The sequence below is a fragment of the Mobula birostris genome, chromosome 29, assembly GCF_030028105.1.
Source record: "Mobula birostris isolate sMobBir1 chromosome 29, sMobBir1.hap1, whole genome shotgun sequence".
NCBI classification, from domain to species: domain Eukaryota; kingdom Metazoa; phylum Chordata; class Chondrichthyes; order Myliobatiformes; family Myliobatidae; genus Mobula; species Mobula birostris.
In genome coordinates this window covers 15,604,864-15,632,376 of record NC_092398.1, presented here as the reverse complement: position 1 = coordinate 15,632,376, position 27,513 = coordinate 15,604,864, and the positions used below count along the sequence as shown (strand labels likewise).

Here is a 27,513-nt window from a genome sequence, read left to right as displayed (position 1 = left end):
AAGAGTCGTCCTTTGAGTCAATGAAAATGTGAATAAGTACTGCATGGGAAAATTAAAAAAGAACAAAATCCTTCCATCGGCTTTACTTCTTGAGAAAATCGCATTTGTTTTACCTTCTGGACCTCTCTACCCATTACAACATATTTTGTACCATACTCACTAGGTATTGGGTAACAAGTGACCTGTAGCTTTCACATCACTAAAGTGCCACTCTCCAATGAGAACCCCTACTGTCCTTCCCTTCGTATTCATTAGCATTGCCATTAGTTCACCACCGTCAATCACCTGGGGAGGGCGGCGGTGGGGGTCAGAGTAATTAGAAAGTCTCCAGGATCAGCCATGCAATGTAATGTGCTCTTTGTGGCATTGTGGGACGTGAGCAGAAGTTGAAATAATACTGATGGAGACAAACTGAGTCAAGTCACAGGTTGATGTTGGACAGAAATTCCCTATTCTGATAGAGACAGGAAAGCAGAGAATTTGAGGCTCAGTCCAGATGCCTGATCTGTGCCCAGTTAAGAGATGAGGAGTTGTTCTTCCAATTGGCGTAAATCCTCAGTGTAACAGTGTGATGTCATCGCTCACCATAGAGATGGCAATGATCTCATCCGAAATACTGTCCTTCATGCATCGATGTATTTTGTAAACCTTTTTACAGGTTAGAAACAGCAAAGAGTTTGTGCACATGAATCTCAAAGACTACAGGTCAGTTTTGCTGTCGCTGTACAAGTATTTAAGGAGAGACCAGAAATTTCCCTTCTAACACCAATATATCTGTTGTGAATCACTGGAGATGAAGAGGTATCTCGTGCCAGTTGGAAGCCTGCTTTGTGTCTGAAATGGGGTTTTCTGTTTTGACTTTGTGTAATCCACTGGAGCTGGGATGCTTTGAACACATCAGCATTTGTTCACTGGAGATTAGTTCCTCAACTGCATTGACTGGGCGACGGATTCACAACATCTGACATCTGACTTGATGAATTGCCAAAGAGTTTAATACAGGGAGATATAATTCTCCTTCTCTCAGTGTGGGAAGGGATAAAGTCACTCAGCGTTGCCTTGAACATCAGTGAGGACACACTGAGGGGAGACCATTCACCTGCTCTGCGTATGGGAGGGATCTATTCACTCATCCAGACTGAAGATATATCAACACGTTCACACCGTAGTGAGATGGTTCACCTGTTCTATCTGCGGGAATCGAAACATGCAGTCGTCCAAGCTGAAGATGCACCAGAAAATTCAGATCGGTGAGGGATAGTTCACCTTTTCTGTGTCTGTGTAGAGATTCATTCACTCAGCCCACCTGGGCTATCAAAAAGGCAAAAGGAATGTTGGCCATCATTGCGAGACGTTTTGAATTGAAGAGCAGGGTGATTCTGCTGCAACTGTACGGCATACTGGGGTAAATCCTATCAGGTCCTGGAGACTTATCCACCTTAATACTCATGAGGAGGCCCAATGCTTCCTCCTCCTTGACTTCCAAATGCCTTAACATGTTTATACACTCAGCACTGATCTCCTGGTCTTCATATTTTTTCACGTGGTAAATTCTGAAGCAATGTACTCATTAAGTACCTGACACGAATTCTCCAGATCTAAGCAAGTGCTTCTCCTTTATCCTTGAGTGGCCCCACTCTCTCTCTGGTTATTCTGTTGTTCTTGATGTACGTGTGCAATGTCTAGGGATTCACCTTATTCCTCTTGGCCAAGAACATTTCAAGGCCCCTCCTAACTTTTCTAATTCCCTTCTTTAGTTCTGTTTTGGTGTCTTAATATTCCTCAAGTGTTTCTTTGATCTTAACATCTGAAACTTTACATACTTTTCTTTTCTTTTTCCTGACTAAATTCATCACCTCTCTAGACATCCAAGGTTCCGGGGATATTTGCGCGGGCTACTGAGGTGACTTTAAACAAGAATGGTTGGGGTGTGGGAATCAAATTAAAGAGACTGGAGAGAGGAGGTTAGTTCACAACAGGGGGATGGGAACAAGTGCAGAGAGACAGAGGCGTGTAAAATGAGGGTAGAAGCAAAGAAGTATTAAGCTGAAAAGTAAAAGTGGCAGGCCGGCAAATGCAGGGCAAAAATGAAAAAGGGTCATTTTTCAACATAATTGTATAAGGGCTAACAGTGTTGTAAAAGCGAGCCTGAAGGCTTTCTGTGTCAATGTAAGGAGCCTTCGTAACAAGGAGGATGAACTAAAAGTGCAGAATGTTATTAATGAATATGATATAGTTAGGATCACAGAGACATGGCTCCAGGCTCCAAGGATGGGAGCTCAACATTCAGGGATATTCAATATTCAGGAGGAATAGATATGAAAGAAAAGGATGTGGGGTAGCATTGCTGGTTAGAGAAGAGATTAACGCAATAGAAAGGAAGGACATTAGCCGGGAGGATGTGGAATCGATTTGGGTAGAGCTGCATAACACTAAGGGGCAGAAAACGCTGGTGGGAGTTGTGTACAGACCACCTAACAGTAGTAGTGAGGTTGGGGATGGTATTAAACAGGAAATTAGAAATGCGTGCAATAAAGAAACAGCAGTTATAATGGGTGTCTTCAATCTACATATAGATTGGGTGAACCAAATTGGTAAGGGAGCTGAGGAAGAGGATTTCTTGGAATGTATGCCGGATGTTTTTTTGAACCAACATGTCAAGGAACCAACTAGAGAGCAGGCCATTCTGGACTAGGTATTGAACAACGAGGAAGGGTTAGTTAGCAATCTTGTCGTGCGAGGCCCCTTGGGTAAGAGTGACCATAATATGGTGGAATTCTTCATTAAGATGGAGAGTGACATAGTTCATTCAGAAACAAAGGTTCTGAACTTAAAGAAGGGTAACTTTGAAGGTACGAGACGTGAATTACCTAAGACAGACTGCAAACTGACACTTAAAGGGTTGACGGTGGATATGCAATGGCAAACATTTAAAGATCGCATGGATGAACTACAACAATTACTCATCCCAGTTTGGCAAAAGGGAAATTAGGGATAGTATCAATTCCAAAGAAGAAGCATAAAAATTAGCCAGAAAAAGTGGCTCACCTGAGTACTGGGAGAAATTCAGAGTCCAGCAGAGGAGGACAAACGGCTTAATTAGGAAAGGGAAAAAAGATTATGAGAGAAAACTGGCAGGGAACATAAAAACTGACTGTAAAAGCTTTTATAGATATGTGAAAAGAAAAAGATTAATTAAGACAAATGTAGGTCCCCTACAGACAGAAACAGGTGAATTGATTATGGGGAGCAAGGACATGGCAGACCAATTGATAGATAGGTAGATAGATAGATATGCTTTATTAATCTGAGGGAAATTTGATTTCGTTACAGCCGCACCAACCAATAATACACCGTAAATATTGCAATACAAAAACCACCAACAATCAAACAACAAAATGCAAACGCAGAAGTCCAGGACCAGTCTATTGGCTCAGGGTATCTGACCCTCTACGGGAGGAGCTGTACGTCCAATGCCCACAGGCAGGAATGACCTCCCGTGCCGCCAAGTGATGTATCACGGTGGATAATGTGGCCGAAGTCCAACAGTAAAAAGCTCAATATCCAGTCTGCAAACTCGTTCCTCGATGGAAACATTCCGCGATGAATAACTAGTTTGGTTCTGTCTTCACTAAGGAGGACATAAATAATCTTCCGGAAATAGTAGGGGACAGAGGGGCCGGTGAGATGGAGGAACTGTCAGAAATACATGTGTAGCCTCCCTGGTCACCCTCAGGGTTGCTCGGCTCGTTGTCGTCTGGGGAAACAGCCTCGGCCCCGGCAAACTGGGTAATTCGTTTGTGTGGATGCAGTGTGATGTACCCCACCCCGCCCAAATAACAGACAATGCACCAGATGCAATTAAATGATTTACAGTTTATAGATATTACTGGAACTATATAATTAAGGGAGAATAAAATATAAACTGTGCCACACTTATCAAAGTTCAATCTCTTCGTGCACAAAACAGTTGGAGCTCAAGGAACTTCTTCTTCACCCTGCGACCCCTCGGAGCACTTCGACCGGCCGCCTGGGACCATCAACGGTGGTCGTCCAGGCACTCCACACTAGTCCGTCTCCGTCTCCTCGCCGAACGCCCTCCTTGGTGTCCGACCCCGTTCGCGGACATCACAGTACCTGGTCCACCCTCTGTCTCGCTCTCCCGCCTTATCCCAAAACCCCGCGCATACAGTATCTTCAAATACACCAAAACCAGAACAACAATCCCAATTGGTTAAAAGCATCCTCTTATCACACTCTAAACCAAAACAAGCTGCTAGCGCAAAGTTCTCAGCGTTTAACACAACAAAGCCGCATTCCCTAGATTAACATAACAAAGACGCCATTTTAATTAGCGCCGCAGTAACATAAAAGTCGAAACCCCCTTACACTCTCCCCCCACCAAATAAAGTCATGCCCTCATGACTTCTAAATAACTCGCCAACCAGTCCTGCAGACACAGATACACAGATGCTCACAGTGACAGTGCTCCCGAAACAGTGGACCTTACTCCCGTCCCACGGGCGCTAAATAGGCCAACCTATCTGGGAGCTTCTTACCCCTCCGAGATCTCCGTACCCCCTCACCTAAACCCAAAAGGCTCAGACACTACTAGGGATACCTCGGGCCCGCTTGCCAACTCCTCTCTCACTCAGGCCACCAATAAAACTCGGAGCCCGCTGCCCCGTGTCCGGGGCCCCGCCTCTGCTCCTTCCCAATCCTGCCGCAACTCAGACTTCCCACAGTTACCCCTCCCCACTACACCTGACTCAGTGGGAGAAGGGCCAAAGGTCTCTTCCTCAATCACGGGGAAGTTAGCAAAAGGCAGCACGTACCACCTGTGCAGCACATCATCCGTTGAATCCGCATCCTTCCTCATTCCTTCGATCCGTAGCTGCTGTTTGAGATTCTCCAAACTGAGACATTTAGCCGGGGCTACCCCTTCAGCCTCCTGCAGTCGAGATATCAGCTTCTTCGGGGATTCCTTCAACTCTCGCCACAGTCTCAGGAGTTCTGACTCAGGGTTCCTGGCCATCTCAATCTGGGACGCCGTTACCCCACCAGCTTCTTCCACCCTGAGCTGAAAAGCAGCAGTTAAAGAATATTCAGCCTCTGGTTGTTTCTTCCTGAGGACGTCTTCCAGGTCAACTTTCACTTTTTCCACTTCATTTAAACTCGCCATATTCACCTTCAGGTTCCTTTCAAGCGTCCGCCTCACTTTTCCGAGATCTGTCCTCCATTTCATCACCTCCTCGGCAGTGTAATCAAACTCCTCTCCCTGGGCTCTCGGTTTTTTGTTGACCTTGGTCAGAACACTTCCTTGATCTTCCTCAACTTGTAAGTCTTCCAATCTGTTCTGAACGGACGTCTTGAGTTTCTGCTCGCTGGATTAATTCACCAGTACATGACCGCAGTGTGGTGCAAATCCCCTCGCTTCCCTGTGTCTCATTCACATTGACGACCTGAGTTTCAATCCCCCGGTCCTCCACCATCTGTCCCAACACCAGGAAGTTCAACTGGTATGTCGGGTCATTTTTCTCACTTTGCACCAGACTCCTCCGGCCAAAAATTCCTCCACATTTGACACTTCGCCTCTGTCGCCCGGGCTCAGCCACTCGCCTCGCCTCATAGTCCCTCCAGGCGAATCCAAGCTCCAGGCGGTCATCCACATACGCCAAAACTCCACACACCTTCACTTCCCCGATGTTATTCCTCATGCCCTGCGGGAAGGATGCAGGGGCTCCGGATATGCCCTTGGGCATCTTTTCGGAACGGAAGGATCCTAGGGAACTAGTAAAGGCCATCTTCAGCTCAACAGCCGCACTCCTCAGGATCTGGCAACATCCACCCCTCAGATGCAGCACATTAAACCACATCGCATAATCCAAACAAAACGCTGCCTTCATCTTCCACGCCGCTAAAGTCCAGTTGCCGCGAACTCTCTCTCACTGAGGTGTCGTCAGCGGTCAACTCCCTTCCCTCGTGGTAGTTCGGAGCATCTACTAAGAGGGTCTCACCCTCAGCTACTTCCCCCAAGCCGTACCACCGCTGGGTCTCGTTTACATTCGGTACTGGCTCAAGGCTGCTGCACACGTCCTCAGAATAACTCGACACGCTGGGTGCCCAGAAAATGCCTCCATGAACTCCAGGGTCATTAACCAATCATCGTCTTCTGGATAACTACTGACACTAGTACCCAAAGGCTCCGGTGCCCTTGCAGTTTTCCAGAATAAATGCTTCAGACACCAGTTGTAAAACGAACTGTACAACAACCTGATCTGTGCCCCGGGGTCGAGGATAGTTTTAGCATCGCTTCCCTCTAGCCAAAGCGGCACCTTGGGGCGTGGCCTCTCTAAGCCTTCAGGAATAGGGTCTTTTTCTTTCGGAAGTTCATCGGTACATTGCTGAGTACGTGCTTCCCCAGAGACCCCAAACAGTTCCCCCACTGGGCCTCCACTAAGTTTCCCGACACCTCTCTGATCAGCTGAACAACTGAAGGAGGGGCTGATCCCCTGAAATGATCCCCCTGGCACTGCAAGCAACTTAGCCGCCCTCCTAGACAGAGAAGACACACTGCAAAACTTTCCCCCGTCTTTCAAATAACTGACAGCTGTCACTACGGTGTAAGTGAACCTGACAGCTTTAACACCGTCACCAGCCCGCCTACTCAAACTTTCAACCAATCCCTGTCGCTCTCCCTCAACCGAGCACTGCCACTCATCTAACAACTGAGAGATCCGCTCCGCCCACGTCTCGCACGTCTCCGCCCCTCTTGGGGTGGACACTATCCCAAGTGCCAGGCGGAACCTGCCAGAGGTAGAACATTTATTCGCAGACCCTACCTCCAAATCAGACCACTCTTTCCTCTCTCTCCCAACCGCATGGACAGCCCAGAGTGCCAACTCCAACTCGTCAACGCCAGCCCAAATTCGAACAAAGACCGAACCCACAACACATACAGCAATAACCAGCAAATAATCCACAGAGACACACATTACAGATTTAAACAGAGCACCCACGCAGCATACCACTAGATCCAATCCCGGAAAAAACTCCACAATGTAGCCCCCCCCCCCCCCCCCCCTTGGCCACCCTCAGGGTCGCTCGGCTAGCTGTCGTCTAGGGAAACAGCAGTCGGCCCCGCCAAACTGGGTAATTCGTTTCTGTGGATGCTATGAGATCCACCCCGCCCAAATAACAGACAATACACCAGATACGATTAAATGATTTACAGTTTATAGATATTACTGGAACTATATAATTAATAGAGAATAAAATATAAAAAGATAATAAAAGGCGCCACATTTATCAAAGTTCAATCTCTTCGTGCACAAACAGTTGGAGCTCAAGGACCTTCTTCTTCACCCTGCGACCCCTCGGAGTACCTCGACCGGTCGCCTGGGTCCAACAACGGTGGTCGACCTGACACTCCACACTAGTCCGTCTCTGTCTCCTCGCCGAACGCCCTCTTTGGGGTCCGACCCCGTTAGCGGACATCACAGCACCTGGTCCATCCTCTGACTCTCTCTCGCGCCTTCTGCCCCAAAACCCCGCACATACAGTATCTTCAAATACACAAAAACCATAACAACAATCCCAATTGGTTAATAGCATTTTCTTATCATACCCTAAACCAAAACAAGCTGCTAGCTCAAACTTTCTCAACGTTTAACACAACAAAGCCGCATTCCCCAGATTAACATAACAAAGACGCCATTTTAATTAGCCTCCACAGTAACAAAAATTCGAAACCCCCTTACATAATATTTTAGAAATAGATAAGAATTTAACTTCTGGTAACATTTGGGGCAAACTGAAAAGGGTGTTGAATACAGGACTGCAGGAGTTATATTTCAATGCACGAGGCATACGGAATAAGGTGGTTGATCTTGTACTTTAGTCAGAGAGTGGCAGGTATGATGTTGTGAGCATCACTGAGTCATGGCTGAAAAAGGATTAGGGTTGGGAGCCTAACATAAAAGGATGAACATTGTATAGCATTTTCTTATCATACCCTATCATAAATATAGGTAGGTAGGCAGGGGAGGGGTGGGTGGGGTGGCTTTGTTGTTAAAATGTGACATCAAAATCTCATACGTAGTTAACATAGGATCAGAAGAATTAGAATCATTGAGGGTAGAGTTAAGAAACTACAAAGGTAAAAAGACCCAGATGGCCTCCGAACAGTAGCCAGGATATAGGAAGCAATGATAGATGGGATAACTCTGATAGAACAGACGGACTGATTGGTCTCCCTCTATGCCATGATGAGTTCTGAGCCGCTTCAGTTAGTTTGCTTCTATTAGATCGCCCTCCATTCAGTAATTAACCTCACAGATGTTGGCTCCAAATCTAATTCACACTACCTCCTGTTGGTGAAATAATTGTCATACAAAAGTGAACCAAAATGAATGTTCCAGCGATCTCTATCATAAAATTCCAGAGTACATCTGTGGATCTCCGTTCAAATCACATTATCCTGCTTAGTAGGCTCCATTGCTTCTTTTGGGCCATACATCATGGTCCGAAGGGTAAGTTTATATAATTCATATAATTCCCCAGTCTAGCCTGTGGGGCAATTGAACACTATTATCAGCTGAAGAGTAGAAATAATGCTAATATACGCCTGAGCGTATTTTCTTCATCATAACTCTTCATAAGTATCTAGTTAAGGATCGTCAATAATTGGATAGCAACTTTTAACGTGTACAGAGTATATTAATCATTGTCTAATTCTCCGTCCAAGCAATGTTTCAAATTACCACTTACGCTCTGATAAATAGAAGAAATATTTGTATCTTCGCGCTTACGTGTGGTGTTACATAATCTGTAAGCAAGGATGGGGATCCGAGAGACCGTGATCATCTGCTCATATATTGTTTTCATCTGTGCCCTCTATTTTCGTTTATAAAGTTGGTAGAGTATCGGATCCAGAGAATGATGTATGTGAGAATAGTTCCAGGGAATAGAGTGCTTGATTGACAGACATAGTTTCAAAGCTGATACTTGTACAAATGGGGAGGACTGAGAACCGGTTTGCGAGGGGACAGAGTTCACAAAAGGAAATAAAAGAATAGTGACGAGGGCTCTTCTGTGAGGCGGCTTTGAAAGGTTTCCGGAGGTTTGATGTAGAATTAATGTAACTTAATCTTATTTACCCTTTAGAGTGGTCGTGAAGGCCAAGAGTGAAAATGGTAAAGACTGAAAGCTGTTGTTCTTTCTTGCCGTTTGGTCGCTGTGTTAGGTGATAAAATCATCTTAATTTCAACTGGTCTTCGTGTTCTCTTTGATTCCCTTGCGTTTGCAGATCTGCCCAGGCCCATCTTGTCGCTGGATTCCAGTCTGATTGCGGAGGAAAAAGGCGTAACGTTTAATTGCTCAGTACCGAGGGAGACCTCGGTCTCTACATTCCACCTGAACATGAACAGAGATCAGCTAATTGACGCTTTTCTTCCGGCCAGCTGTTGTACAGAACAAATCAGACATCTTCCACATTCAGAAAATGATCTGGAAAAGAGTGGAAATTACACCTGTGGCTACGTTCCATGGTAGCTGTGTTACTTTGGATTTCAGCATCCGCCAAATTTCTTCTCTTGATGTTCGTGGAATCGGGTGACACTGGATGAACACATTAGTGTGGTGCTGGCGTAACTGATTAACCTTATGGCATAGAGAAGCTTAGACGAGGTGCATAATACACCGTCGTATATTCATTTCATGAGAAGATGCATCAACAGACCAACAGGATATGAAACATGATCTGCATGGCAAGACAGACTAAATTTTCATATCATATGTAAGACCGGCGTCTGAGCAGTCATGTGTCTCTCCCCTATTCGAAGTTAAGTGTCTTTAATTGACCAGTGTCATTGTAATAATGCGAAAAAGGTGGAAGTCATAATGCAAAGATGTCCTGGAACAATGGCCTCAATGAAGGGCTTAATGTTGCACAAAAATATTACAGGAGGTTCTTTAAAGTTTACAGATTATTTCTGAACCCAGCGTTAATAGAACATGCGACATAGAACAGCACAGCATGAGGACCACGATTTTCCACTGAACCAAATAAATTAATCATCAGATTGCAACTGAACTCAACTCTCATGCCGGTACAATGTCTATACCCATATATTTTCCTCACATTCATCTGTTTGTCTGAATGTCTCTTAAAAGTCCCGAATGTATCCGTCTCTGCAACCACGCCTGGTAGCGGATTCTAGGCATCCATCACTCTAGGTGTAGAAAACTTGCCTCTAACATCTACCTTAGAAATTACACCCTCCTACCTTAAATGCATGCCGTTTGGAATTAGGGATTTCAGCTTTGGGGGAAAAGATGTTGTCTGTCTACTCTATCTATGCCGCTCCTCGTCTTGTAAAACTCTATCAAGTCTCCCCTCAGCCTCCGACGCTCGAGAGAAAACAACTTATGTTTGTCCAATCTCTCGTTATATCACGTGCCTTTCATTCCAGGCAGCATCCTGATATTCCTATACTGCACCCTCTCCAAAGCCAAGATATCGCTTCCTATAATCGGGCAAACAGAAATGTATGTATGCAATACTCCAGATGCAGCTTAACTAAAGTTTTCCAAAGTTGCAGCATAACTTCCTGAGCTTTGAACTCAATGCCTCGAGTACTAAAGGCAAGCATGGTATATTCCTTCTTCACCACCCCATGAATTTCTGTTGCCACCTTTGAGAAGCTATGAACGTGGACTCCAAGATCCCTCCACGCATTAACTCCGTTTAGCGTCTTGTCCTTGATAAATCAGCTCCTGTCTGAGAGACGTCTTGGATTCCTTCAATTCGATTACCAAAGCAAAAGGTTTACAGCCGGTGCTATCTCACTCACGCAACCCTGGAGCATCTCCACAGCAAAGGTGCATACATCAGGACGCTCGTTAATGATTTCAGCTCGGCATTTAACACAATTATCCCCTCTAAAGTAGTCAGTAAACTCCGAGACCTGGGCCTCAAGACCCTCCTGTGCAATTAGATCCTGGATTCCCTTACTTGTAGACCCCAGTCAGTTAGGACTGGCTCAGTTAGGGATTCACTCGGACATCTGAACTCCCGGCACACCAGCGAATTCACACTGCAGAGAGGCCATTCAGCTGTTCTGAATGTGAGAAGGAATTCACTCACTCATCCACCCGACTGAAACACCAGCGAGTTCGCACTGGGGTGAGATCACTCATCTGTTTTGTGTGTGGGAAGGGATTCTTTCAGTCTTCCGGCCTGCAGACACACCAGCAAGTTCACACTGCGGACAGGCTATTCGCCTGTCAGACTGTACGAAGGGATTCACTCCATCATCTCTATTGAAGGTACATCTGTCATGGTCCGGTCCGTGAAGTCCGTATTCCGGTTCACGGTCCGGTCCAGCGACCCTTGCTCCAGGTTTTCCTGTCTACCCTGCTTCTGTACTTGTTGAGCTCTAATTAAGCCAGTTGATGCTCGGTGGGGCTGGCTGCATAACTACCTTCAGAGATCAGGGCGTAGCTGCTGGATTGCTCTTGTCCTTACTCCTTATATCCCTTCCTCTGCCTTCCGTTTCCTCGCCTGAAGCCCTGTCTTGTCTTGCTGCTAACTCTCGCCTTGTCTCGCCTGTAGTCTTGCCCTGCAGCCACCCTGTGCCTACCTTCCTTCCTGTCCCTTGCCTCCGTCGGGTAAGACAGGCCATATTGCCGTTATCTACTGTTGGTTCTGTCCCTTCCTGTCCCTTGCCTATGTCGGGTGGTGATCCGCGCCCTTCCCAGGAGGAGCCTCTAGCCTTCGGCATCAAGCGTGAAGACTCCAGCCTCCAGCCTCCTGCCAAGCCTCGCCTCTAGTCTCTAGCCTCAAAACTGAAAACTCCAGCTTCCTGCCTCCTGCCAAGCCTCGCCTCGAACCTCAAGCCCGAAGATTCCAGCCGCCTGCCTCCTGCCAAGCCTCGCCTCTAGACTCAAGCCTGAAGATTCCAGCCTGGTCCTGCTCGCCTGCCAAGTCTCGTTCTTGCCTAGTTCTGGGGTCCGAGCCAGAGGCAAGACCCAGGTACTGGGTCCTTGTCCAGTCTCTGGCTCGGAGTCCAAGCCCGGGCTCCTAATCCTCTTGTCCAGTCCTGTTCCGGGTTCCCGGTTTTCGTGTCCATGTCCTTGGCCTCAGCCTGTATCCTAGTCCAGTCCCTAGTACTTCGGTGCCTGTGTCTTGCACTTGGGTCCGTTCCCAGCCACCTCCTTATGACACCATCAGCAAGTTCACAGTGGAGAGAAGCCGTTTATCTGGTCAGACTGTGGAACGCGATTCTCTCGTTTATATATCCTGCTGGCACACCAGCAAGTTCACACTGGAGAGAGATCATCTTCCAGCTCAGAATGTGGGAAGGGAATCATTCAGTCATCCAACGTGCAGACACACCTGCGAGTTCACACTGGGGAGAAACCGTTCACCGTCTTAGACTCTGGGAAAGGATTCACTCAGTCATCTCAACTGAAGGTATATCAGCGAATTCACACTGGGGAGAAAGCATTTACCTGCTCAGACTTTGAGAAGAGATTCACATAATTATCCACCATACAGAGACACCAGCGAGTACACACTGGGGAGAGGCTGTTCACCTGTTCCACGTGTGGGAAGGGATTCACTCGGTCATCCAGTCTATACAGACACCAATCAGTTCACACTAGGAAGAGTCCATTCAACTGCTATGACTGAAGAAAAGGATAATACCCAGTCATCTCAATGACTGGCACACCAGTCAGTTCACACTTGGGAGAGGCCGTTCACCTGTTTTGACTAGGAAGAGATTCACTCAGTCTTCTGACTTACAGAGTCACCAGTCAGTTCACACTGGGGAGAGGCCATTCACCTGTTCTCGTTGTTCTAAGGGACTTACGGACACATAATCAGTTCATACCGGGGAGAGATCATTCACCTGCTCTGACCGAGGAAAAGGATTTACTCTGACATCGCAAATACTGGCACACCAGTTAGTTCACAATGGAGACGACCGTTCAATTGTCCATACTGTGGCAAGTGATTCACTCAGACATCTGATCTACAGAGTCACCAGTCAATTCACACTGGGGAGAAGCCGTTCACCTGCTCTGAATATGGGAAGGGATTCATTCATTCATCCCTCTTCTTGACACACTGAGTTTACAATGAGGAGAAGTTGAAATCGGCTGCGGGCCGGATATTTAACCATTACAGTTGTTGAATCCAGAGGCAAGTTGAAAAGTGACTTTTGGCGTTGAACTCTGTAATTATTGCTGCCCCCGATTCTGAATCCTGGTCACTGGGCATGAGAGGAATTTCTTCTCCAGGGAAGGCTAAGGCTAGACGGAGTGATAGTGATTGGAGATTCAATTGTAAAGGGACAGCATATTATTTAGCTGTGAAAGAGATGTCATTTCTCTTGGTCATCTCTCAAGATGGTATGATGCCTCCCAGGTGCTAGGGTCCAGGATGTCCCAAAGCAGCTGCAGAATACTCTCAAGGGGGAAGGTAAGCAGCTAGACGTCGTGGTGCACATTGATAGAAAGAGGGAAGAGGTCTTGGACAGTGAGTATAGAGAGTTGGAAAGAGATTGAAGAGCAGGACTTCCAGGTACAAACGTTTAGATTACTCCCCGTGCCAAATGCTAGTCAATGCAGGAATAGGATGATAGAACAGATGAATGAGTGCTGGGGAACCAAGGATCAGGGTTTCAGGTTCTTGATTATTGTAATATCTTCTGGGTCAGGAGTGACCTGTACAAAAAGGATGGATTCACCTAAACTGGAGGTGAACCAATATCTTACCCTGAAGGTTCGATATTGCTGCTCAGGAAGGTTTAAATTAATTTGGCAGAGCATCAGTATTATAAATAAAGGCTAGAGAGTATTATAAATAAAGGTGATGAACTTGGAGCATGGGTTAGCATCATTTTGTGGCCATTACAGAGACTTCGTTGAGAGAGGGACAGGAATGGGTGATTAATATTCCAGGGTTTCGATATTTTTGAAAAGATAGTGAGAGGTGTAAAGGATGGGGGCGGGAGGAGTTACATTACTAATCAGGGACAGATTCACAGCAGCAGTCAGAGGGGACAGAATGGGGGCTTGTCCACTGAGCCTGCAGTATATGGTAGAACAAAAATAGGAAGGGTGCAATCACTCTTAGGGGATTATACTACAGACTCTCCGACCCCCAGTAGCTATCACGACATTGGTGGAAAAGTAAAACCAATGGGCTTGTTGTCATTAGGGGAATTCAATGTGTAGGCACAAGTTTCTTTGGTCATTTGGTTACTAATTTAATTCGTTCGGCACAACATTGTGCGTCAAAGGGCCTGTTCTAGTGATACACTGTTCTATATTTACGATTCTATCCTTTCTTATATAAGGGACTCAAAACTGCTCATAACAACCCAAGTGCTGTCTGACCAATGCTTTATGGAGCCTCAGCAATACGTTCCTGGTGAAATGTCAAGTCGTGTGGAGTGTCTCAGCCTGAAATGTTGACTGTTTATTCCTTTGCAGAGATGCTGCCTGACCCACTGAGATTCTCCAGCATTATCTTTGAGCTCCCCTCAGTTTCCACCATCTGCAGAATCTCTCGTGTACAGCATTATATCTTTGCTTTTATATTCTAGTCCTCTGGAAATGAATGCTTATAATACATTTGCCTTCCTTACCGCCAATTCAAGCTCCAAGGTAAACTTTAGGGAATCGTGGGTGCTCCCACTCTGTTTACAAATCTGATTTCTGAATTTGCTAAACACAAGGGAGCCTGCAGATGCTGGAAATCTAGAGCAACACGTGAATTAAAAAAAACGCTGGAGGAACTCAGCAGGTCAAGCAGCATCTATGGACATGTATAAATAGTCGACGTTTCAGGCTGAGATCCTCTTTGGCATTGAAAAGGAAGACAATAAGACCATAAGGCACAAGAGCAGAATTAGGCCATCTGGCCCATCGTGTAGCTCCGCCATTCAATCATGGCTGATCCTTTTTTTCTCACCCTAAATCCCAGTTCCTCGCCTTCTCTCTGTAACCATCAACCTATCAATTTCTACCTTAAATATACCCAACGACCTGGCCTCCACAGCTGCATGTGGCAACAAATTCTACAAATTCGCCACCATTTGGCTAAAGAAATTTCTCCTCATCTGTTTCGAAAGGGCACTCCTCTACGTTGAGGCTATGCCCTGTTATCCTAGACTCTCCCACCATGGGAAACATCCTTTCCCCATCTCCTCTGTCTCGGGCTTTCAACATTCGTAAGGTTTCAATGAGATTCCTCGCCAACCATGCTTCTGAATTCCAACGAGTAGAGACCCAGAGCCACTAAACTTTCCTCTAATGATAACCCTTTCATTACCGGAATCATCCTTGTGAACCGCCTCTGGACCCTCTAAAATACCAGCACATCTTTTCTTCAGTGAGGACGCCAAAACTGTTCACAATGTGAGTCCTCAGCATCACATCCCTGCTCTTGTATTCCATTTCTCTTGAAATGAATGCCAAAATGGCATTTGCCTTCCTCAACAGCGACGCTACCTGCAAGTTAACCTTTAAGGTGTTCTGCACACGGATTCCCAAGTCCCTTTGCATCTCAGATTTTTGGAGTTTCTCCCCCATTTAGAAAACACTTTGCACATGTATTTCTACTCCTAAGGTGCATGACTGAACATTTTCCAACATTGTATTTCATTTGCCACTTTCGTGTCCATTCTCCTAATCCAAGTCCTTCTGCAGCCTACCTGCAATGCTACCTGCCCCTTCACCAATCTTCGTACCATCTGCAAACCTGGCAACAAATCCATCCAAATCATTGATATACAACATAAAGAGAAGCGGCCTCAGCTCCGACCCCTGCGGGACACCACTAGACACTGGCACTAATATTTGCAATCCATATTAAATTGCAAAAGGAAGGTATCTGAGTGACTGTAAGGAGAGGGATAGGGAATAGACAGATAGTTCAGTGTAGCCCTGTGGCCATTCCCCTCAACAACATGTTTCTAAACTGCTGGGCGGGATGGGGACAAACTACATACCAGAGGAAAGCCGCAGCAACCAGATCTCTGGCATTGACTTTGGCTCTATGGCTTAGAAGGGAAGGGGCAGAAGAGAGCAGTGGTGATAGAGGATTCGATAGATAGGGGAGTAGACGGGAGGTTCTGTGAACGTGAAAGGGACTCTGGGATAGCATGTTGCTTCCCACGTGCCAGGTTCAGATGTCTCATATCGGTTCCACTGTGTTCTAAACTGTGAGGGTCAGCAGCCGGAATGTGTGGTATATTCTGGTGCCAACAACATAGGTAGGAAAAGGGAGGAAGTCCTGAAGATAGAATACAGGGAGCTAGGTAAGAAGCTGAAAAGAAGGACTTCAAGGGTAACAATCTCTGATTGGTGTCTGTACCATGCATCAATGAGGGTAAGGACAGTACGATTTGGTAGATGTGTGTCTGAGCAGGTAAAGTGCCAAATCTGTGGATTATTGGGGAACGTATGACCTGTACAAAACGGACGGGTTACACCAAAACTTGAAGGGGACCAATATCCTTCAGGTAGCTTTGCTGGAGCTGTTGGGGATGTTCCAACTAGTTTGGCATGGGAATGGGAAACAATGTGATATGTCAGAGGATGGGACAGTTGGTATACAGGCAGATGCAGCTTGCAGATAGACCGTGGGGAAGGATAAGCAGTTGAGAGGGCAAAATTGCAGACAATAGGATGGATTGAAGAGTATCTATTTTAATATAACATGTATCAGGACAGGGACATTGATGTTTCCATACCAGACTATGATGCCACCAGTCAATATACTCTCCACTGTTCATCAATAAAAGTCTGTCAAAGTTTTTGATGACGTGCCAAATCTTCGCAAACTTCTAAGGAAGTAAAGGTACTGCTGTGTTTTTTTGTTTGAAATGGAAGTTGCGTATTAGACTCAGGACAGATTTTCTGAAATAATAACACTGAGGAATTTAAAGTTGCTGACCATCTCCACCTCCGATACTCTGATGAGGACCCACTCATGAGGCTTCCTCATCCTGAAGTCAATAATCATCTCATGGGTCTTGTGATATTGAATGAGAAGTTGTTACTGTGGAACTACTAAGCCATGTTTTCAATCTCACTCCTCTCAATTGATTCGTCACTACCTTTGATTCAGCCAATAACAGTGGTGTCATCAACAAAGGAGGCACTGGAACTATGCGTAGCCTTTTAATCATAAGTATGAAGTGAGCAGAGCAGGTGGACTGAGCAGAAAAAATTTTGGTGCACCTGTCATGATGACGACTGTGGAAATGTTGTTGCCCAACTGGGCAAGTGCAGAAATCAAGGATCCAATTAGACAAGGAGATATTGAGGCCAAGGTCTTGAAGCTTATTGATTAGTTTTGAGGGGATGATAGTAATGAATGCTGTGCTGTGGTCGAGGAAAAGCATCCTGATCTACTTATCTATCTTCACCGTCCAGCTGTTCCATTGTTGAGTAAAGAGCCAATGAAATAGCATCTGCTATTGACCTGCTGTGGTGGTAGGCAAACTGGTAGGTTACTTCTCGGGTAGAAGTTGATGTGTTTCATGACCAACTTCTCAAAGCACTTCATCACAGTGGTATTGAATAGTAGTCATTGAAGCAGGTTACCACGTTAGTCTTGGTTATAACTGAAGACTGCTTAAAGAAGGTGGGTATCTTAGACTGCGGAAGCAAAAGGTTAAAGATATCAGTGAACACTCCAGCCAGTTGATCAGGGCGGGTCTTTAGTGGTTGACCAGGTACGCCATCTGGGATATCTGCATTTCATGGATTCACCCTCCTGAAGCATGCTTTCATGTCAGCCTCAGAGCCTGAAGTGATAGGGTCATTAGGGGGATGATTCATGCTACAAGTCCTGGTTTGACCTTCCAATGTACATCATTTTACTCTTGATTAAATTCATTTGCAGAGGTATGGGCAACAGGGTGACAGGACAATTGTGGAGTAGTTGTGAGCAACAATTTTGTTCAGCCAACATACAAAATCGAGAATCAAAAGGTTGAGCATGATGGGAATAATGTTCTGAGTTGTGTCTATTTCAATACATAAAGCATTGCAGGTACGACGGATAAGCACGTGGAATTATGACATTGGTTGCAGGAGGAGCAGCCTCTCTGGTTGAAGGAGGTCCATGACTGGTAGCTCAATGTTCCACATGTCCGTTGCTTCAGGTGTGACAGAATGGGAGAGATTTACGGGGGAGGGCTAGAATTGCTGATGAGGGAAAATGACACTGCAGTGTTCAGACAGGACAGACTGGAGATCTCATCCATTGAGGCTAAATAGATGGAACAGGAATAAAAAAAAGGATTAATGGGATTATATTATAGAACACCTAATAGTCAGAGGAGTAAATTTGTACACAGCTATCAGGCAGTTGCAAGAAGAATAAGGCTGTGGTAGTGGCTGATTTAAAATCTCCACATATTGACTGGAACTCCCATACAGTAAAAGGGTTACATGTGATCGAGTTTGCCAAGTGTGTTCAGATTTTGTATGGAGTGCACTTGAAAAGAAACGGTGCAACATATATTGTTTGAACATGTGTTTTTGGACCGACTGAGTGATCTGCCGTTTTGGTATCTCTGAGGGGATTTAGAGAGGTTGAGAACAGAGTGCGCAGCCTAACGAGAGAGCACAGACCTAAGATTGGCTCAATTTCCCCCTGGGTTCAATAACGTATGACTATGACTACTTGCCGATCTCGTCAATTACAGCGTCGAGGAAGGTTGAAATCGACGAGGATGAGAGCGGAAGCAAGCGGGTGTTCATTGCCGTCAGCCTACATCATTTAACCGGTCTTCTCCCTCTCGGTCGCGCCTGCCGGGGCAGTGGGGGGAGGGGAAGATTCAAGAGTCTTGAGTCTTGGGCAAAGTTTGATCTGTGCCGTCTCCTCCCTGGTTGATGTTACATGTGCTAATGGTTTCTCCTTTTGATTGCTATTGTTTTCAACTTTGATCAGAGCGCTTTGACGCTCAGTAGCTCTGCAGCCTGCGATCAACAAACTACACAACACCAAACAGAACTGAACTGAATTAAACTGAACCTTCCTAGACCGCTTCAAGGACTCCTTGGTTTGATGATTAAGATTCTGTGTGCCATGTGCCATTTGCGCGATTTGTTATCTTACTTCGCGCATTCGGTGTTCGATATATTTTTGTTTTGAACAAGTTCCGCGGTGTTTCTGTTTATTTTTGCATGGCTGCCTGCGGGAAGATACATCTCTGAGTTGTATTCTGTGTACATATTTTTATGATAAATGTACTTTTATCTTTGAAACTTTCAGACACTCCAATGCCTTCTACAGCTATATTAAGAGCAAAGGATAGCAAGGTATAGAATTGGTCCTCTTGAAGATCAGCGTGGGCTTCTATGCATGGAGGTGTCACAGGTGGGTGGAGACTTTATAGGGCTTCTTGCTCCTTTCTTTCCTCAGCAGATAGACACGGAGTCAAAAGATGTGAGGAAAACAGCAGTGTGATTTGCACCGGAGACAGATTGCAGAGGAGGAGGTACTTGCTGTCTTGAAGAAAATTAGTGTGGATAAATCCCCACGACCAGACAAGATATCTCCTTAGACCATTTGGGAAGCTGGTGCAGAAATTAAAGGAGCCCTAGCAGAGATACTTCAATCGTTCTCAGCCACAGGTGAATTGCCGGGGGATTGAATGACAGCTAATGTTGTTCAATTGCTTGAGAAAGGCTTTAAAAATGAGCGGAAAACTTATAGCCCGGTGAGTTTGATGTCAGTGATGGTAAATGTTTTGGTGCTGGAAATATAAGTATCTGGATATACAGGGTCTGATTAATGCTATTCAACATAGTTTCGTCTTTGACAGGTCATGTCGAACCAATCGTAAACAGTTTTTTGACGAAATTACCAGGAAGGTGATGAAAGCAAGGCAGCGGATGTTGTCTTCATGGACATTAGCAATGCCTTTAACATGGTCCTAGCGGATACAATGTGAGTGGATCCCAGAATCAGGCGGTTTAAGTCTCCGTACCGGCATCAGGACCTAACCCCATTATTGCCACGCATGTGCGTACGGTACCTTTGACAAATTTAGAATTGTTTTCTCGGAGGCTCAATAATATCACCGAAAGAAGTGATCCCATATATCTGACCCGAGATGTCTTGCCGTTCAATTTCTCACCTATTGAATACTGCTACGAGTTTCTCACATGGTGCTCTTTAAAAACCATTTACCGTCCAACGCATTTCCCTTTACCCTGCGTATTGCCACCCTCCCTGCACACTTTAACACCTGTTATCAGGAAATCTGGGCAATTTTATTCCTTCAGCCTCCTATTGACAAAAAAACTTAACAACAATCCTCAGTAGAGTGGATTTGTCCAAACTCTGCAAACCGTCAGCACACATTTACTGCTGTTCTCTCTGTTTAAGTGGAGACAGTCCTTCCGCACGTGTGAGGTCTCGGGGCTGGTGGATCTGCCGCTGCCTGCCGGCTGATTATCTGTAAATTGGAGCAATGTTCGGAAAACAAGTGAGCTGTGGTGACAGTGGGAACGTTTATTATGCATGCAGACTATTTTGGGGTGAGTATCTCAATACGGTCTACTTTGTTTTATTCCATCTTGACAGTCTGAATCGGAAGCATTTCTCTCGCTAGCAGATGAAGAAGATTTTATGCAAGTGAACTGTCATTATTTCAGCTGCTGCACAACGCGAGGGTTCCGTGGCTTAACTGGTCAAAGCGCCTGTCTAGTAAACAGGAGATCCTGGGTTCAAATCCCAGCGGAGCCTTTAAGTTATGGTGTGAATTGCCGTGTGATGACGGCGGCTTTGAGGAAAATTACACTTAACACAGTTACACTATAAATTACATTTCACATTTCACACAGCACAATGTCGCAAAATGGAACGGAGCAATAATAGTGTATAGAATTCCCAGAAAACGGTGCAGAACGACGGTTCAAATAGATTACATTTCCGATTAGCTTGCTATTGCGTTTTTAAAGTGTAAGGTTTACAAAGTGCCGCCATGATCTGCTTTATGAAAGTGTCCTGTTCTTACTGAGAAACTATTTCACACTGCGTTTCAAAACTCCTTCCTATTGAAATCCAAATAGTTCGCCGCATGTTTCAAAAAACCCGAAAGATGGCGTTAAAGAAATGAGCTGGATGTTACTTTCACTACTGGTATATATGATAAATAATTTCACACCCGCTATGTTTGATAAACAGAGGCCACGAACTCCACCCAATCTGGAGCGTTCTGCAGTCCCACAGTAATATCCTTGCCCTTGATACTATTACTGCAACATTTGGTTTTGTAAAGTATTTAGGAATTCAATGCAGCTAAAATGATGGCGGAAAAGAACAAATACATGCACTCGCGATGGCAGTGGTGGGATTCGAACCCACGCCTCCTTCGAGACTGGAGCCTTAATCCAGCGCCTTAGACCGCTCGGCCACACTACCATGTTTTTTTAAACATTATACAGTGACCTAGATTTGTTGACCACGTTATTCTTCAAAGTTTATACCATCAGTGTAGGCGTTGAAACATTCTCCCACACACTGTGCTTGAGGCTTCATGAATTTTCCATTTTTTTCAACAGAAAACAGACCAGAGAGAACGCTGGTACAGAGCTGCCTCTTCAAACTGTCGGATTGCAGCCAGATGTCAGTACGAGTATTCTCAACACACAAATGGAACACTAGGGTTAAATATTCACATTTCCAGCCGATGCAAAGAGTAAATTCAATCCCTGTCGACCTGTCTTGTCACATTCAGCGACCTTTGCACATGTACTCCAAAATGTTGCAAGCCTTTCATTCACATGAACAATCCCAGCTTCCATACCCCAACATTTCAAATTAAAACACTCACATTGACAACGGTTCTCCAATATCTATACTCAGATCTTTCTGGGATATTTAAAGCCGTTCTAAAACTCACCACCACAAACCTCCAATTTGACTGAAACAGATTTTTTGAAGTTGTTTGGATAAATAGTATGGACTTGCAATTGCACTGCGCCGAAAACTGTTCCATCAGCACTCTACTGCCCGTTGCCCTGCAAAGTAGAATTTTTAATTAGAAAAGTACTGAAGATTACCATCCTTAAACAGTGCTTATGATGGAACTAAGTACCAGGTAAATTGTACACGTGCAGCGACCCACTTTCTAGCACACACGAACCGGCTCACAACAACGCGCGCAGACAGAGGGCCGACCCCGTAAAGGGCGCCAGGCCATCTTCAATAGCAGCGGCAAAATCCCGCCGCGGAAAAAGTCTGGGAATATGCATTCCCCACAGTAGTCCCGCCCAGGGAGGGCGGGAACGGGAAGGCTTTAAAGCAGGCCGCGAAGTTTGAATAAATCTCTTTCATCACAACTCCAACTCACCGACTCCGTGTGGTTATTCTAGCGCTGTGTGTAGCACACCGCTACACACGTACGTTTGTGAGGCGTCAAGTTCCAGGTTCTTTCCTGAACCAGAAAAAACGCAAACATTTGTACATATCAGCAGGAAGCTCTGGCAATCAATTACGTCAGGGCTGAACAGATTGACTAGCCAACTGCTCCCTTCCACCGATCTTATCAATATGACACTTTTTGTTAATAATTTATTTCCCGCTTGTCAATGATCGAGGGCTCTGTCCGCATTTTTCCTGACCAATACCGCGGTTCACGATGCGCAGGGAAAAATGCGATCATCTGATTGGCGTGAAGAGTGAATGACTCGATTACTTCAAACCATCTCTTGGATTGTAAGATTCTCCATCATCAGCCGACGTTATCAGCCACTTGAATCTGACTGTGGTTATCATTGTACCGAGTGCGGAGATAATGCAGTCTCTGGAAACAAAACATTTTTACTTATATTTGGTCACTCATCAGTCGAAGGCCAACACGCTAGCATCGCGCCGTACAGCCCACAGGCACAGACTTCAATGCAAAAAGTAAACTTCCTGAAAAGAAACCTGCAATTTATGAAACAAAAAAAAATCTTTCCTGCGCTCCCTTTTCTTTCACGCAGCAGCAATTTCGGTCTGATCAGAAAATGTCGCTTGGCCTTTCCCTCGGATAAAAGGCGGAGCGACGCTGATCTTCCGCAGCACCCGCGCCGTTCCGGGAAAGATCCTGTGAGCTATTTTCAGCCTAACAACCTTGGAAGCACAGTGCCACTTCCTGCACGTTGACTGCAGAGCGCGGGATTACTAGCAAATTCCTCAGTAGAATTCGTAGAAGAACCGACGTGTCACTGTTTCTGGTTGCGTGGATTTCCATTTTCCTCATGAACCCCAAAAAATTCATCTGATTGGAATGACAGTCTCAAATTGCTCCATGAACGAGGCATCCTGCCGCAACATTTCTGCGGCGCTTGAGATCGCACGCGCCGTTGCTTGCGATTCTTCTCCGTTTCGTAATGTTATTGGCGGTTGCAGACCAACGTAAAGTGCAGTACCGACACTTACAGTATCATACAAAGATATCAGAAACTTTTCTTCCAGAAAGACTTCCACCACCGTCCCATTCACATTTGTGTCTCTATAACCCCACTTAGCACGAGGAGCATTAAAATCCCCAACCATTGGCAAACTAACTTTTAGCATTGCTTTGTAAGGGAAAGAAAAGGAACATAAAAGGAAAAAAAAAGAAAAAGACGAAATAAAAGTTTACACTTCTCTGACCATTATCAACACGTCTTTGCAGTCTGGGTATTATTTACCCTTCAGTGACAGAGGGTTTATTTTTTCGGAGAGCCGACAGAAGGGTCTGTGGACGAGAACAAGGTTTCCGGATGGCATGCTGCCTCCCAGGTTCAAGGGTCAGGGATGTCATGATCGAGTCCATAACATTCTTCGGGGGAAAGTGAGCAGCCAGAGGTCGTGGTCCAATTGGTATCAATGGCATGGGTTAGAAGAGTGACGAGGTCCTGCAAAGTGAATTCAAGGAGTAAGATGCTAAATTAAGGGACAGCTTCTCCAGGGTGGAGATCTCCAGATTGATGCCCATACAGTGTGCTAGCGAGGCAGAAATAGTAAGATAATACAGATTAATACGTAGCTGAGGAGATGCAGAAAGAAGTAAGTGTTCCCTGCCATCCGGGTGAAAGTGCCGTATCTAGAATATAAAACTGAAGACCTCAGACAGAGCTAGATTGCAGTGTCAGTGGGACATCACCGACCGCTGTGTATTTTGCTTTACAGCAACATGGCCCAGTCCTACGCTCTGGAAACAGCTCTCCAGCCCCAGGGTTACAACATCCATTGAATGGACAAGACGGCAGCATCAGGTACTGACAGAGCTAATGGTGTTTACTTCATGATTCGTTCATTATGATGCTCAGATGTGACAGCCCTATTTCAGACTTTTTCCTCAAACCAAGAACAGCCAGTGTTCAGGTGTCATTCATTCTACCTACCAAGGAAGTTCTTTGCCAACATCCTAATACTGATGTACATTCCAGCCCTGACAGTCGTCAGGCAAGCACTGGCGGAGCAGAGCACCTCGATCAACAATCACTAGATACCGCACTGTGACACCTTCTTAATCATCCCGTGTGTCTTCAGCCAGGTCATAATAGAAAGTCTCCGACCAACAATCACCAGCATGGCACGTGCTGAGCACTCGATCACTGTTACACCATCAAAAAAAATGCTTACCGTGTTATGCCGCACTTGCACTTTGGCACATCCGAACACCAAGCTGTTCTTCTACTCCCAGCAGAATATCACAGACTGAGGATGGCAGCAGCAGTGATGAGGACCGTGAAGTTAGGAACAAGCGGTGTGGATGAACCTTTACAGCACTGCTGTCATCGATGTACTAGACCGTATTTAGGCATTGATATTAGCATGTAAATGAATCTACCACGGCTGTCACCGATTGCCTTCCTCAGGGGAGCAGGCAGGAGATTTTGTGGACGTGAGAAGGACATCCGCATGGTTTGTTGCCTCCCGGGTGCTAGAGTCCGGGATGTCTCTGACCGAGTGCACGACATCCTGGTACGAGAGGGAAAGCAACCAGAAGTCATGATACATGCTGGGACCAACGACATAGGCAGGAAGAGGAATGAGGTTCTGAAGTGTGAGTTTTGGGAATTAGGCAGAAGGCTGAAGAACAGGACCTCAAGGGTGACGTTCTCAGGATTGCTGCCAGTGCTACGTGACAGAGATGGTAAGAATTGGAGGAGATGGCAGTTGAATGCGTGGCTGAGGAGTTGGTGCAGGGAGCAGGGTTTTAGATTTTTTTTATCATTGGGATCTCTTCTGGGAAAGGTGGGACCTGTACAGATTGGATGGGTTGCACCTGAACTCGAGGGGGAGCAATAGCCTTGCAGCTAGGTTTGCTAGCATGGTTCGGGAGGGTTTAAACTAATTTGCGAGGGGGATGGGACCCAGAGCGATAGAGCAGTGAAAGAATGGCATGCAGTAAAACCACATCTAACATACAGAGAGTCTTTGAGGAAAGAGAAGCAGAATAAACGGTGCAAAGACAGTAAGGTAGAAGGGCTGAATTGTGTGTACCTCAATTGAAGAAGCATCAGGAACAAAGGTGATGAACTGAGAGCTTGGATACATACATGGAATTATGATGTAGTGGCCATTACAGAGACTTGGCTGGCACCAGGGCAGGAATGAATTCTCAATATTCCTGAATTTCAGTGCTTTAAAAGGAATAGAGAGGGCGGAAAAAGGGGAGGAGGGGTGGCATTACTGGTTAGGGATACTATTACAGCTACAGAAAGGGTGGATAATGTTGCAGGATCCTCTTTTGAGTCAATATGGGTGGAAGTCAGGAACAGGAAGGGAGCAGTTACTCTACTGGGGGTATTCTATAGGCCCCCTGGTAGCAGCAGAGATAGAGAGGAGCAGATTGGGAGGCAGATTTTGGAAAGGTGCAAATATAACAGTGTTCTTATCATGGGTGACTTTAACTTCCTTAATATTGATTGGCACCTGATTAGTTCCAAGGGTTTAGATGGGGCAGAATGTGTTAAGTGTGTCCAGGATGGATTCCTCTCACAGTATGTGGACAGGCCGACCAGGGGGAATGCCATACTAGATCTAGTACTAGGTAATGAACCGGGTCAGGTCACAGATCTCTCAGTGGGTGAGCATCTGGGGGACAGTGACCACCGCTCCCTGGTCTTTATAATTATCATGGAAAAGGATAGAATCAAAGAGGACAGGAAATGTTTTTAATTGGGGAAAGGCAAATTATGAGGCTATAAGGCTAGAACATGCGGGTGTGAATTGGGATGATGTTTTTGCAGGGAAATGTACTATGGACATGTGGTCGATGTTTAGAGTTCTCTTGCGGGATGTAAGGAATAAATTTGTCCCGGTGAGGAAGATAAAGAATGGTAGGGTGAAGGAACCATGGGTGACAAGTGAGGTGGAAAATCTAGTCAGGAGGAAGAAAGCAGCATTCATGAGGTTTAGAAAGCAAGGATCAGCTGGGTCTATTGAGGAATATAGGGCGGCAAGAAAGGAGCTTAAAAAGGGGCTGAGAAGAGCAAGAAGGGAGCATGAGAAGGCCCTGGAGAGTAGGGTAAAGGAAAACCCCAAGGCATTATTCAATTATGTGAAGAAAAAAAAGGATGACAGGAGTGAAGGTAGGACCGATTAGAGATAAAGGTGGGAAGAAGTGCCTGGAGGCTGTGGAAGTGAGCGAGGTCCTCAATGAATACTTCTCTTCGGTATTCACCAATGAGAGGGAACTTGATGATGGTGAGGACAATATGAGTGAGGTTGATGTTCTGGAGCATGCTGATATTAAGGGGGAGGAGGTGTTGGAGTTGTTAAAATACATTAGGACAGATAAGTTCCCGGGGCCTGACGGAATATTCCCCAGGCTGCTCCACGAGGCGAGAGAAGAGATTTCTGAACCTCTGGCTAGGATCTTTCTGTCCTCGTTGTCCACGGGAATGGTTCCGAAGGATTGGAGGGAGGTGAATGTTGTTCCCTTGTTCAAAAAAGGTAGTAGGGATATTCCAGGTAATTATAGACCAGTGAGCCTTACGTCTGTGGTGGGAAAGCTGTTGGAAAAGATTCTTAGAGATAGGATCTATAGGCATTTAGAGAATCATGGTCTGATCAGGGACAATCAGCATGGCTTTGTGAAGGGCAGATCGTGTCTAACAAGCCTGATAGAGTTCTTTGAGGAGGTGACCAGGCATATAGATGAGGATAGTGCAGTGGATGTGATCTATACGGATTTTCGTAAGGCATTTGACAAGGTTCCACATGGTAGGCTTATTCAGAGATTTACAATGCATGGGATACAGGGAAGTTTGACCAGGTGGATTCAGAATTGGCTTCCCTGCAGAAGGCAGAGGGTGGTGGTAGAGGGAGTACATTCAGATTGGAGGATTGTGACTAGTAGTGTCCCAGAAGGATCTGTTCTGGGACCTCTACTGAATGTGACAAGATTGGTCGATAGGGAGTGATTTTACTCTTTGCATCCGCTGGAAGTGTGAATATTTAGCCCTAATATCACATGTGTATGCTGAGATTACCCT

At 45.6% G+C, this 27,513-nt stretch overlaps 2 non-coding genes and 1 pseudogene across 2 annotated transcripts; 1 reads left to right on the top strand and 2 right to left on the bottom strand.

The window, feature by feature from the left end:
• LOC140189847 (histone H2AX-like) overlaps positions 1–27,513 on the bottom strand; it is an 836,563-nt pseudogene that overhangs the window by 671,139 nt on the left and 137,911 nt on the right.
• Positions 20,706–20,779, top strand: trnat-agu (transfer RNA threonine (anticodon AGU)). Its single transcript has one exon. It is a non-coding gene; the product is annotated as a tRNA-Thr (tRNA).
• On the bottom strand, positions 21,376–21,457 carry trnal-aag (transfer RNA leucine (anticodon AAG)). The gene has a single exon. It is a non-coding gene; the product is annotated as a tRNA-Leu (tRNA).